This window comes from Mauremys reevesii, linkage group 4 (genome assembly GCF_016161935.1).
Source record: "Mauremys reevesii isolate NIE-2019 linkage group 4, ASM1616193v1, whole genome shotgun sequence".
Classification (NCBI taxonomy): Eukaryota; Metazoa; Chordata; order Testudines; family Geoemydidae; genus Mauremys; species Mauremys reevesii.
In genome coordinates, this window is record NC_052626.1 from 36,557,710 (window position 1) to 36,570,601 (window position 12,892).

At 40.3% G+C, this 12,892-nt stretch overlaps 1 long non-coding RNA gene across 1 annotated transcript in view; it reads left to right on the forward strand.

Annotated features, from left to right (window-relative positions):
- The first annotated feature begins 628 nt into the window (after positions 1-628).
- LOC120403259 overlaps positions 629-12,892 on the forward strand; it is a 32,428-nt gene continuing 20,164 nt past the window's right edge. Inside the window, exon 1 of the long non-coding RNA XR_005597506.1 lies at positions 629-760. This is a non-coding gene — a long non-coding RNA (uncharacterized LOC120403259). The remainder of the gene's footprint in view (positions 761-12,892) is intronic.

Sequence of the window (12,892 nt, forward strand, 5' to 3'; positions counted from 1 at the left end):
GTTTCACAGAGGGATTCTTACCATCCCCCAAGGCAGCAACAGAGGCAGAAGCAGCAAGAACATCAGAAGGCTTGATACAGTCTTGATAATCAGGAGATCTCTCAGGCAGCAATTCGATCTTTGGGGGGGGGGGTTCAAAAACAGGGGTACACTCAAAAATAAAACAAGAGCAGAGAAAGGACCCCCAGAACCCCTGGTTGATCAGATCAGGCAGCAATGCAAGAACCTTTCTGAAGTCTGTTCAAAAAATGTCTGTTTTTAAAGGCAAACCCTGGCAGCTTCCCGCCAGTAACTCTGATTGGCTCCCCCTCTTACAGGGAGAAGGGAGGCAGAGAAAAAACTGCAGGCAGCCACAGAGGCATGTTTGGACTAGTCCTGAGCCCAGAGGTATGACTCATGCCCAGGATCCTAAAAACACAAATGGTCTTGCAACTCTGGACAGAGCCTACCCTACACCAAGCCCAGGTTTTAACAAGGTGATAACAGGACTAACCCTTTGAACAGGGCAGTGGTCCCACTTAGCACAAGTGGCCATCCCTTTGAGAAGGGCAATGGCTTTTGTTAAACAACTTAAAGGGCCCTCCCTTTGAGAAGGGCAGAGGCCCTGGTAAACAACTTAACAGCCAGGGAGGGGCGGCCAGAGGAGGAAAACAAGAACAAAATGGAGTAAGGGGACAGCTATAAGAACAAAATGGAGCTGTAACAGACAGTTGTTTTGGCTGAAACTTTCTAAAAAACTTCAACTTGAGGCAAACACTAGGTAAGGAAAATTTCAGCCTATACCGCTAAAGTTATAAGCAACTGAAAGCAGGCTCTTAGAATGGGAAGTGTTGGGCAACATTAGTCATAGGTAATGCTACCAGCCTCACCCTATAATGTTTACAAAAAGCAAACAGAAGTTTTACATGTGAAAACAAAGTATTGTTAATTAGATGAAAGGATTAGAGTCAGTGCTTGGGTTCTGCCAGTATCTACCTGGTTGTGGGTTAGTGTTAAAAGGCTCTGTTCCACCATAGGTCATGGAATGTACAACATCCAGTTTGCACACATTGGAAGCTAGGTTGTAGTCTAGTGCACCTGTAGAAGGCCAGCCTCCAGTTTAATCCTTTCTCTGCCCAATGTGATAGGCAAAGCATCTGCTGCTCTCAGGCTGGTGGAAAAACACTTTCTGAGGAAGCACTTGTCTAGCATCAAGCTTAATGTTGCTCTTGCAAGCAATTATATGGGTTTCTCTATAGGTAGCAACCAACAGAAGTCTTCCTTTAAAGTGGAAGCATGTATCCAGTGGAGAAGCACACCATGTATAATTCAACCCACAGCAACACTTTCAGGAGGCAGAATGTAATTTTTCAAGTGATGATCAAGGTGTTGACCTCCTACCCTCAGGAAAAGTGCCAGATGATTTTTAACAACCACAGATCAGCACCTCTATTTTTTTCTTAGAAAATAGACAGCACCTCAGAATAGACTCAGTATTAACTCAGAGCAGAATGGGTTATCTACTGAACCCCCAGGACTGCTTTTTCCCCAACAGCTTGAGTTTCCTGTGTGGACCCTCAATCAAATATTGGCCAGATCTAACCCACTGAGCTTTTGAGGTCAAGTAAGACTGTGGTGGGATAGCAGACTTAACAGAGATGTATGCTTTAAAAGAAATGTTTCATGGGCTGTTCTCTCCTTTTGGTTCAGTGAGTTCAAGATGGCATTAATCATTATTCTTTTAAGTGATGTGTGAGGAATATTGATGAACATTTAAGACTTTGTCTAGGAAACGTTTACAGTTTATTGAGTGACTCAGTCAAAGGATCAGAAGTATTAAAAGGTTTCCTGTTGTATGACCTTTTCATACCCACAAACCGCAATCCATTTCTTCTGTCACATGCCAGAACTTGAGTCAGCTTTAATGCTTTTCATGGGACTTGTATTTTTAAATGGTGTCAGTCACCATATACTTTCCTGACACCTATAAGAAGGGGCAGTTTTACTGCAAACTGCGCATTTGATTATCTTAATTCACCCCACAGTTACAGCAATCAGCAGGGATGTGGAAAGTGCACAGCAGATCATCTCCCCTTGACCTGTGACATTTTCTTTGGGTTCTTCAAGCACTTTCCTCATCATCACTGTGTGTGTTTCCAAACTTCACAGAACCTCCAACATTTAAATTAAACAATGCTGACCCAACTGAACAAGGTTCAGAACGCAAATGCTTTGGTACAAAGGAGAAATAGTGGATTTTGTTTAAATTGGGCTCTTCAGTTTTTGCTCTTTTTCTTTTTTCTCCCTTTTAACAAAGCTTTTTCTATAATTGGCAATTAACCTTCAAAACCTCTCCAGCCCTAAACTTCCAGTCCAGTGACTCTCTCTTTGAAAGGGTTTATGGTTAATCACACATAGTGGGGGAGGGAATGCTTTGCACTGTAGCAAATTATTGAAAATGTTTTCAGTGTGAGTAATTAGAGCTTCTGGTAGAGAGACAGTTTTAGGACTGGTTCAGTGGAACGTGTTGCAGAGGCATCAGAGTGGTGGTGGGGGATCTTTTTCTTCTGAAGTGGAGCGATCGTTGTTTCACCTGCAAAGCATACTTGAGGTCACTGACTTGCTCAGTCACTCTCTGTATGTGTGGTGGAACCAGCAAAGCCGATTAAAGCCTCTGGAGAGAGACACTTTACAGCAAAGTAATTGTGAGAAGAGAGAGCTTAACAAAATGAATGTAAAAACCAGGAAGGAAGACAGACAGACTGGGGAGTGACCCAGTTGTAATGCTCTAGAGTGGCAATATGTACCCTGGACTGAGAAATCATTTCCCAGTGCAAGTTTTATCAAAACTGAAACGTTTCCACAAAAAGTTTGTTTTGACTAATTCTTATTTTCCAACAAAAACCCATTTATTCAAAAAACTTCCTGACTCGCTGCAGAGGGAAATGATCTCGTTGTAATGCTCTAGGATGGCATCATGCACCTTAAGTGGCACCTACATCCCTCTGGAGCAGGGGTTCTCAAACTGGGGGTCGGGACCCCTTAGGGGGTCGCGAGCTGTCAACCTCCACTCCAACCCCACTTTGCCTCTAGCATTTATAATGGTATTACATATATTTAAAAGTGTTTTTAATTTATGGGGGGGTGCACTCAGAGGCTTGTTGTGTGAAAGGGGTCAACAGTAAAAAAGTTTTGAGAGCCACTGCTCTGGAGAGTTAAGATTGGTAAAAATCAGGTGGGCATATCCCACCAGCTGATCTGATTCCTGTGAATGCAGGAGGAAGATGGCACTAATTTCTTCCCATCATCTTCTATGATTCAGCTGGTGGGGGGGAGGGGTTAATAATTGACCTAATTAATCCCAAAGACCTCTTGGGCTTTGAGGTTTACTTGAAGAAATACTGCATTACTCCTTGCATAATGACAGGTTTCAGAGTAGCAGCCGTATTAGTCTGTATCCGCAAAAGAACAGGAGTACTTGTGGCACCTTAAAGACTAACAAATTTATTTAAGCATGAGCTTTCGTGAGCTACAGCTCACTTCTTCGGATGCATAGAATGGAACACACAGACAGGGGATATTTATACATACAGAGAACATGAAAAGGTGGAAGTATGCATACCAACAGGCAGAGTCTAATCAATTGAGATGAGCTATCGTTAGCAGGAGGAAAAAAACTTTTTGAAGTGATAATTAAGATGGCCCATAGAAGGTGTGAGGAGAACTTAACATAGGGAAATAGATTCAATTGGTGTAATGACCCAACCATTCCCAGTCTTTGTTTAACCCACAGTTAATAGTATCTAGTTTGCATATTAATTCAAGTTCAGCAGTTTCTCTTTGGAGTCTGTTTTTGAAGTTTTTTTGTTGCAAAATTGCCACCTTCAAGTCTGTCACTGAGTGGTTAGAGAGGTTGAAGTGTTCTCCCACTGGTTTTTGAATGTTATGATTCCTGATGTCAGATTTGTGTCCATTTACTCTTTTGCGTAGAGACTGTCCGGTTTGGCCAATGTACATGGCAGAGGGGCATTGCTGGCACATGATGGCATATATCACGTTGGTAGATGTGCAGGTATTTGTTAGTCTTTAAGGTGCCACAAGTACTCCTGGTTTTTTTGCATTACTCCTGACTCCCAACTGTAGCTTGATCTTCCATAATTCCCCAGGCTATATAAAAACAAATAGCATTTACTTGTTTCTTCCTTCTAATCCACAAGGTTAGCTGCAGACCACCACATCTGAAACAAACATGTTAAGCAACCTGGAGTGTCTGCTTATAGTTCCATATATAAGTAGACAGGGAATGTCATGTGATAACAGTGACGCTACAGGAACAAGTTTGGAGGGTTATAGCCATATAGAAAATCTAATAGTAGGGAATGAAGATGCCTCACAGTTTATCATGGAGCCACTTTTTGTTTATGCCAGCCACACATCTTGATTAGACAATAACCACAATAATGGTTTAGCAATTAATTAATCTGATTTTAGGGTTGAACCTGTGCTAGGCACTGTACATGTCCATAAAAGATGTTTGAGTTCTTGTCACTGGATGTAAATAACATTGCATAAAAATACTGTAGCATCTGAATGAAGCAAATGATCATGCAACATGGTGATACGAAGGAATACACATATAAAAAATCTAGAAATGTATTTGAATTTTTAGCTCTTTGGAGAAAAGATCAAGTGCAATAAAAATGTATCCCTTCTACAGACTCCCACAAGCCCAAATCCAAACATTTTGAATTCTACAAGTAATTCTGTGGGCCTATTTCTCTTCCCACTCCAAGTTTACACCTTTTGTAACTGCATTGACTTCAGCGTAGTTTCTTTTGATTTATACTAGGGGAAGTGAGAGCAGAATCAAGCCCAATATTTTGACCCTCCCAACCCCGCACCTTACCATTAAAGTCATACAATTATTTAAGCAAAAGTTAACAAAAATACAAACATTTTAATAAATTACACACACACACACACACACACACACACACACACACACCCCAGATGGATTGATAGCAGTGAAATTAAAACACAATTAGAAACACATCCTCAATTAGTGTATTTCAACATAGCCCCATTGACTCTAGTGGTGATGTACCAGTTTCCAGCAGTTGAGGATTTGGCTCACGATCTTTACATAACCTCCGTATGTGTTGCTGCCTCTCCTGAGAATAGGGTTTGCCTTTACAGCTAACAGCAAGTGAAGTGTTATTAGTTCCATCCCATCACCTAGATGGATTAGTCTCTCTGAACATTCTCTGTGCTGCACATTGGGAACTATGCATATTAATGCATTTACTGAACCCATTCAATGTACCTTCATAAACATTTGTCTGCTTTCCATTGGAAAGGTAACCTCTTACAAATGATAATGGCATCTCTTGAATTAATTCTCCATAGGCAAACACGATTTATAATTATGCAAAACTATAATTATGCTGCTCTTCCTGCAAATTTGCACATGGGTGAAGAGTGGCTCAGGGAGTCCAATTGAGTGGAGCCCCCAATACCACTACTGTTTGCTAATTGGGCTCATGAAAAGTTCAGAGTAATGATTCTACATGCCAGTATTAATCTGCCAAGTAACAATTATGAGTCCCAGCAGGGAGCAGAAAGGCTACCAAAAATAGCAAACACACACAGAGACGGCAATAAGATAAATACTGCGAGATGGGAGCGAGGCAGAGAATGTAACAATGACTGAAATAAGCAAACTCCCCGAATGAAAGCAAGGAGTTGAGGAAACATTGGAAGTAAGAAGAAATACTAACAAGAATCTTGGATGACTTCCTGATATTGGCCACAGGATATAGAGCCTTCCATTATTAGGTCAATGGTTTGAATACAAGATGGTTGGGAGTGACCATTGTCTTGGTCGCACGTAGCTGTTTGGTGGCCTGTATGACATTCATTTGGGGGTCTCAGTCCAGCTTCTATGAACAGGGATTCACATCTCAAAACCATCCACATCCCAGTAATATCTGTTAGAGTTGGGTTAGGCACAGAGCTGGCAATTTTAGCAGCAAAGCCAAGGTTTACCCTTTAACCCAAGAAACTTTTCCTCTAAGTGAGGTTTGAGGGTCTTTTACTCCAACTCTCTGATTTTGAACGTGATCTAGTCATAGAATTTATTTTTTTGCTTTGGATTGCTTCTTTTATACTTACTCAAATAAATCCAGCTCCAATTTTATTTTGCTCATCTCTCAAGATGATTCCTTTTCTATATTTCAAGATGATTTTTCTGTAACTTTCTTCAGTCCTTCACTTTGTTTGAAATCTTTCCTAGTTTGGCATAGGACTTAACAATGATCATACTTTACATATAGGCACAAATCCAGCAAAGCACTTAAGCACATGAGTAAATTTAAGCACTTAAATCCTCTCCCTGGCTTCCATGGAAGTACTCATGCATAAACTTGTACACCTTCATGGTATTCTAACATCTTTCATCAGAGAACCTCAAGGTGCTTTGCAAATATTAAGTTAGCATCACAACAACCCTATGAGATAAGTTTTATCACATCCATTTTACAAGGGAGCAAATTCAATGCATGGAAAAGTTAAGTGACCTGTACCAGGGGTCACAATGCAAGTCACAGGGAAGTTTTGATGTGCCTGCATCTAAACCCTAGACAAAGTAACCCTGACAGGTTTTATGGCCAGATTTTCTCATGGTTTAATGGTGCCTGCTCACTGCTCAGATGATGTAAAGAGGCAGTAATCTGTCCATAAATGATATGGAGAATTCCACAAAGCACAAATATGCCAGCATATAGATTCATAGACTCTAGGACTGGAAGAGACCTTGAGAGGTCATCAAGTCCAGTCCTCTGCCCTCATGGCAGGACCAAATACTGTCTAGACCATCTCTGATAGACATTTATTTAACCTACTCTTAAATATCTCCAGACAGAGATCCCACAACCTTCCTAGTCAACTTATTCCAGTGTTTAACCACCCTGACAGTTAGGAACTTTTTCCTAGTGTCCAACCTAAACCTCCCTTGCTGCAGTTTAAGCCCATTGCTTCTTGTTTTATCCTTAGAGGCGAAGGTGAACAAGTTTTCTCCCTCCTCCTTATGACACCCTTTTAGATACCTGAAAACTGCTATCATGTCCCCTCTCAGTCTTCTCTTTTCCAATCTAAACAAACCCAATTCTTTCAGCCTTCCTTCATAGGTCATGTTCTCTAGACCTTTAATCATTCTTGTTGCTCTTCTCTGGACCCTCTCCAATTTCTCCACATCTCTCTTGAAATGTGGTGCCCAGAACTGGACACAATACTCCAGTTGAGGCCTAACCAGCGCAGAGTAGAGCAGAAGAATGACTTCTCGTGTCTTGCTCACAACACACCTGTTAATGCATCCCAGAATCATGTTTGCTTTTTTTGCAATAGCATCACACTGTTGACTCATATGGGGTGCACTGAAGGAGGCAGGGGGTATGCTGAGGGAAGAGAGGATGTTTGGTAGATTTCTGCTATGCTGTACCTATCCTCTACTAATGTGGAGTTCATTAAGGACCCTGCATTATCAGTGGAACATAGAGTGGTCTGTCAGCAGCACTAAATTGGATTAGGGCCAGAGTTGGCCTTCAGAATCAGAGCCACCAATTCTCCCGCTTCAAGGACAGCACAAGAGGGACAGGGGGAAAAATCCTTTCTAAAATGTTGCTTTAGATGTCCAATCCACACATCAAGGGCCCACTTAAGTCAAAAGGATTTTTGCCTTCGGTAGGATCAAGTTTTGTTCAAAACTAGACCTGAATAGAAAAAACAGGCTAAGTTCTGCCTTGTTGTACAGAAGGTAGATGTAACTAAACTGAAGTCCATGGAGTTGGACCTGATTACAACAGGACTGAATTTGGCCAATATCTTTACAAAAATGAATTGTATGCTAATTTCAAAGCATTAATTGGCTTTATAAAACTACCTTGTTTGCTCAGAATAACTGTTTTCTTGTATTCCAGCTGCTTAATCTTGTTAAAGGTTTTATAATTATTATTATTATTTATTACTTCTTTAGTAATGTAGCCCTAAGATACCACAGAATCCTGTCTACCATAGCTTCTGTGACCTACTGTTCAGGATGGACTGGCACAGGTAATAGAGAGCCACAGTCTCATTCCCTGTGCCTCCTTTCATTCCTTGAACACTGGGGAAACCAGCCCATTAAAGTCAGTGGGAAATCACATTCTGAAGCACTGTGCTATATTATTTCATCAATTCATGCCCTACAGTCACTTGAACTTATGGCTAAAGTTCCATGAACTCTCCAATATATGAAACACACAATGCTTATTAGATCTTAAATCAAAATGTCTAATCAAGAACTTTTTTTTTAAACTAAGAGCACAATCGCATTCGTTCTCTGCCCTGATCTTGTCCACTCTGGTTCTCTTCTCATTTCCTAATTCTTGAAGATGTTTGGCAAACAAAGTAAACCACGGCAATATTTCTCCTCTCCATTTGTTTGCGTAATGCCAGATAACACTGCTAGAAGAAATATGAATGGAGCAAGAGAAGAACACACTCTTAACACTGATGCTTAGAGCTTAGTTAGTACTTTATATCCTGAAACCCCCTACAAATATTAACTTGTCTATCTCATAGAAATTGTGAGATTTAATTAGTCAGTAAATCATCTTTATTTTACAGATGGGGAAACTCGGACACAAAAATGTTAAGTAACTTAATCAAGTAAATCGATGTCAGTGTCAAAGAGAACAGAGGAGGTTCTTCCTTACCCTGTGCACAATCCAATGTTGCCTTTCATTAGACCATAACATTAATATTGAAACAAACAAGCAAACAACACAATATATTCTCTGGTCCCTACTATTGTTTACCTCTGGCCTTTTCCCACTCCTTATCCTATTATTCTGGACGTTGCTGATGCGGTATTGGCATCACCCTTAATATCATCAAGTCCTCTGTGCTCCCCTACTCCTGCTGTTAATGCCAGCTTATGTCTTTTACTATACCCACTTGTCTCTAATCAGAGACATTTTCACTCAATGCAAACATACGTGGAGCCACTCACATCTGAGCTAGAAACCTGGAAGAAGATTAGGATGCAGTTCTGTCCTCCCTAACTGCTACAGCATTGGCATCAGCAAGAGGAAAACAGATCATCTGAAAGCTGATATATGTGATAAGTTCCTAGAGAGGATAATTTTTAAAGCAAAACCTTTTATTGGTCACCTGGCATTATAATAATCAAAGAGTCTTTTGGGTAAGAAGAAATTTTATTCTTAATGCTCCTAACAGAAAGTCTGATTCTCTTGTACACTACTAAAATCACTCATTCTGGAATTTAGATCACTACCTTCAGGGTTTGAAGACTGGTTACCTTAGTGAGAACTTAGTCAAATGGAAAAGTCTTAAGAGTTATAAAACTCCATACCATCTGGCTAGGGAGAGTTATTTGATATAGACGCAGCAGCTGTTAAAACGTAAGAATACATCCTAACTCATGCTACATTCTTTACGTAATTTCCAAAATCATCACTCACACACACCTGCTTTGTTTTGCGAAAAGGTTCAACCTCTTCTTTCTCAAAGTATAATTCCAGTACAGAAGGTAGGACAATGCAGTTAATAATGAGGAAATTCTGGAGTACCTGGGTTTGCCAGCTACCTAGATTTACAAGGTTCAATCTGATTATACAAATCACAAGATATATGGGAATTGTTTATATTTTCTTAGCACAATTAAATGTAAAAAGGGAAAATTCTCTGTTCCTTCCCTTTGTTAATAGCTGTAAAAATTTGTTGTGGGAAGAGTGAGGGTGCAGAATGGCAAAAGAACAGCAATATAGCAGTGAATACGGAAAACAAATCTATGACCAAACTACAACCAAAGTACTGAAGGTAAAAAAGAGTGGGGAGAGAAATGAATTAATGATGAGAGAAGGGATGAAAAATAGCAATCCAGTCTAGTCAGAGACAAGTTATTTAAGCATAAACCTTCCAGTTCACTGCACTTGATCACAGGACAGTGTAGAAACACTTCCTGTGCTCATTACTTGTCTGAATCAGCTGCCTCTCTGGAGAATGCATGTGGAAATTATTCATCTTCCCAACTTCTCTTTATGTTCCTTCTCTCCATCTGAGATGTTATCAGAAGCAAGAGTATACAGATATATTTGGAAACCCTGCCAATTCACACTGCAGTGGATTAGGGACACTTTTAAAATAATGGGGCTCTAATCAGATTGAAATCTTTCAAAGGGTGATGATGGAGGGAGAAAATCTTCATCTTAAATATTTGCCACCTTGGGTATTCTAGAGCCTTGCTGTGTATAAAAACCCATTGAAGGACATGTACGGTATATATTTATCAAGGAAAATGCATGAAGAGAATGTTAAAATTGCATCATTCAGAAACCAGGAAATAACAAAGTAAAGGTCACACACAAAACCTTAACTCTGCCCCCTTTAGTATATGCACAACACCAACTTCGCCTTGCATAGTCTCTTACAACATGGTAACTCCTAAGGCAAAACAATCTGTTCCACCGTGTATATAGCGGTGACACTTGGAGTACCTTTCCCAGATCTGTGTAAGCTCAAAAGCTTGTTTTTCTCACCAACAGAAGTCGGTCCAATAAAATATATTATCTCACCCACCTTGTTTCTCTAATGTTCTGGGACCAATGCAGCTGCAACAACACTGCAAACACAAAACATTTGTCAAATACTATATTATATCAGAGCATTTTTCCTGCAACCTTCAATATATCTTCTGTTACTGTACACTAGTCTCTGTATGCCGGTCAGAATCTAGGAAAGTTATCTAGGTGAGTTATGCAATTAATGTGCAGAAAGAAAAGATGGCCTTCTGGCTGATACACTGCATTGGCATGCAGGAGGTCTGGATTAAATTCCCAGCTCTGCCCCAAACTTCCATGGTGACCTTGGGCAAGTCACTTAGGTCCAGATTCTCAAAGCCTTTTAGGAGCCTAACTCCCACTGAAGTCAATGGGTGTTAGGCATCTAAGCACCTTAATCGCTCTGTACTTCAGTTCCCCATCAGAAAGAATGAGGATAATACTTCCTTTATTGCACCTTTTCTTTCTAACCTCTATTTAGATTGCAAATTGTATGCACATGCTACCTTAGCTTAGGCATTTTGTAAATGTTATGTAATTAACTGAATAACCCTAATGTTTTCTTAATGCTTTCCCCTCCCATGGAATTTCCTAGGTATTTAAAAAAAAAAACAAATAGAAAAAGGAAATTCCATAATATGAAACAGTTTGCCTAGATTCCAGCAGAACCCATTAACCTACACAAGGTAGACATTCAGTGAGACATGGGCTCTACAAAACACCAATCTAATTGAGAACTAACCTTACTCACGGAAGAAAGAGTAGATCTTGCCTCTATGGTTCCTACGGAGCTGTTGGTTTTGAATCCAGTGGATCCCAGATTTATATTCCAGCAAACTTATTCCTTCCTAACAACATTCCCCAAAATAAATTGTTGGTTTTGGTGGGTATATGGACAGAGAATCAGACATAAGATTATTTTATTAGATTGTTTATTAGAACTCCTATTACTTCTTCTGGTATTTGTCGTTTGATGTTTTCCTGGCAGCCAACAGGATTTGTATAACTGAATGTTCACGTTTTAAATATCCCTCAGTAAATAAAAGCAGTTGAGTTAAACAGCAACAGCTTAGAGTGAGCAGCCAAATACAAAACAAAACCCCGGAGTGCTTGCACGAACGGGTCAAATCTGAAACAGCCACACCAAGCTGGTGCTTGTTTATCTGCTTGAATTTTTAAATTGGACAAAGCAGAAGTGAAAGAACATGAAGAATAAAATGGAGAAGACAGTTAACAGCAAGTACTGTAGCGTGCTTGAATGAACAGGTGATAGTAATTCAGTATGCATTAAACCTATGTTAGGTGCTAAGCAAGGGAGCTGGTCTTTAAGTGCTGTGAAACTCTTTGTCTCTAGGTGATTTCAGAGGTGTGTGTGTGTGTGTGTGTGTGTGTGTACATGCAGTTGCACTGCTGCATACCTGCCGTGATACTCATTTTCCTAAAGTTATATTAATTTAGTGTTTGGATGCTTAATTTTATGTAATCCTGTCACAGCTAGGTAAAAACCCCTGATACATCAGGAAACAGGTTAAGTGCTGCCTAGTGTGACCCTTTGAAGTTCAGACAAAGGGCCCAGTTCTCTTGCACCTGTGCAATTTCTTTGAGGTTAGCTAGTTTGCATGTGGGTAAGTGATTGCAGAATTTGGTCCAGAGACATTAGTGTTATGAGACATATCAGCTACTTTCCTTTAAATTGTTGCATCACTGTCCAGTGTACCAAGTGCATTACCTTTGAAGAGGTTGCCACCAAGATGAGATGTTGAAAAGACATGGCAGGATGTGGTATAAGCTGCCACACTATCTGGCATGGTGTAAAGCCAGGTGCTATTAGCCGCTATAGGGTGGCAGCTCCCATTCACTCAAACTCAAGAGAAGTATCTTGAGCTGAGAAAACTGTAGCCTTGAAGTGAAGTATTCCTTTGAGCAGTGTTTTCACAAGGGGTAATCCATTATCTCCACAAGGATCAGTTTGGCTCAGAACAACTTCGTTGGTGGATGAGGTACCATTCTTCCTACAGCATCACACTAGGGATGTCCACATGCTTCATCTCTTTCCTGAGACAAAGATATAATATGGGTAGTGCAAGGACCATTTCACATAGCATTTGTGTCTCTCTAACAGCATCCTGGAGTGCTGAAAGAATAGAGGAGCCTTTTGCAAACATGGGTCATATTTGTAGGTATCCTTCTCCAGACACAAAATGGCTGGTGGTGCTTCTTCTCTGTGACGATCCTCTCTAATGCAAGGGGAAGCTGGTTCTCCTCACCTTGCCATAAGAAGATCCAATGCAATATGA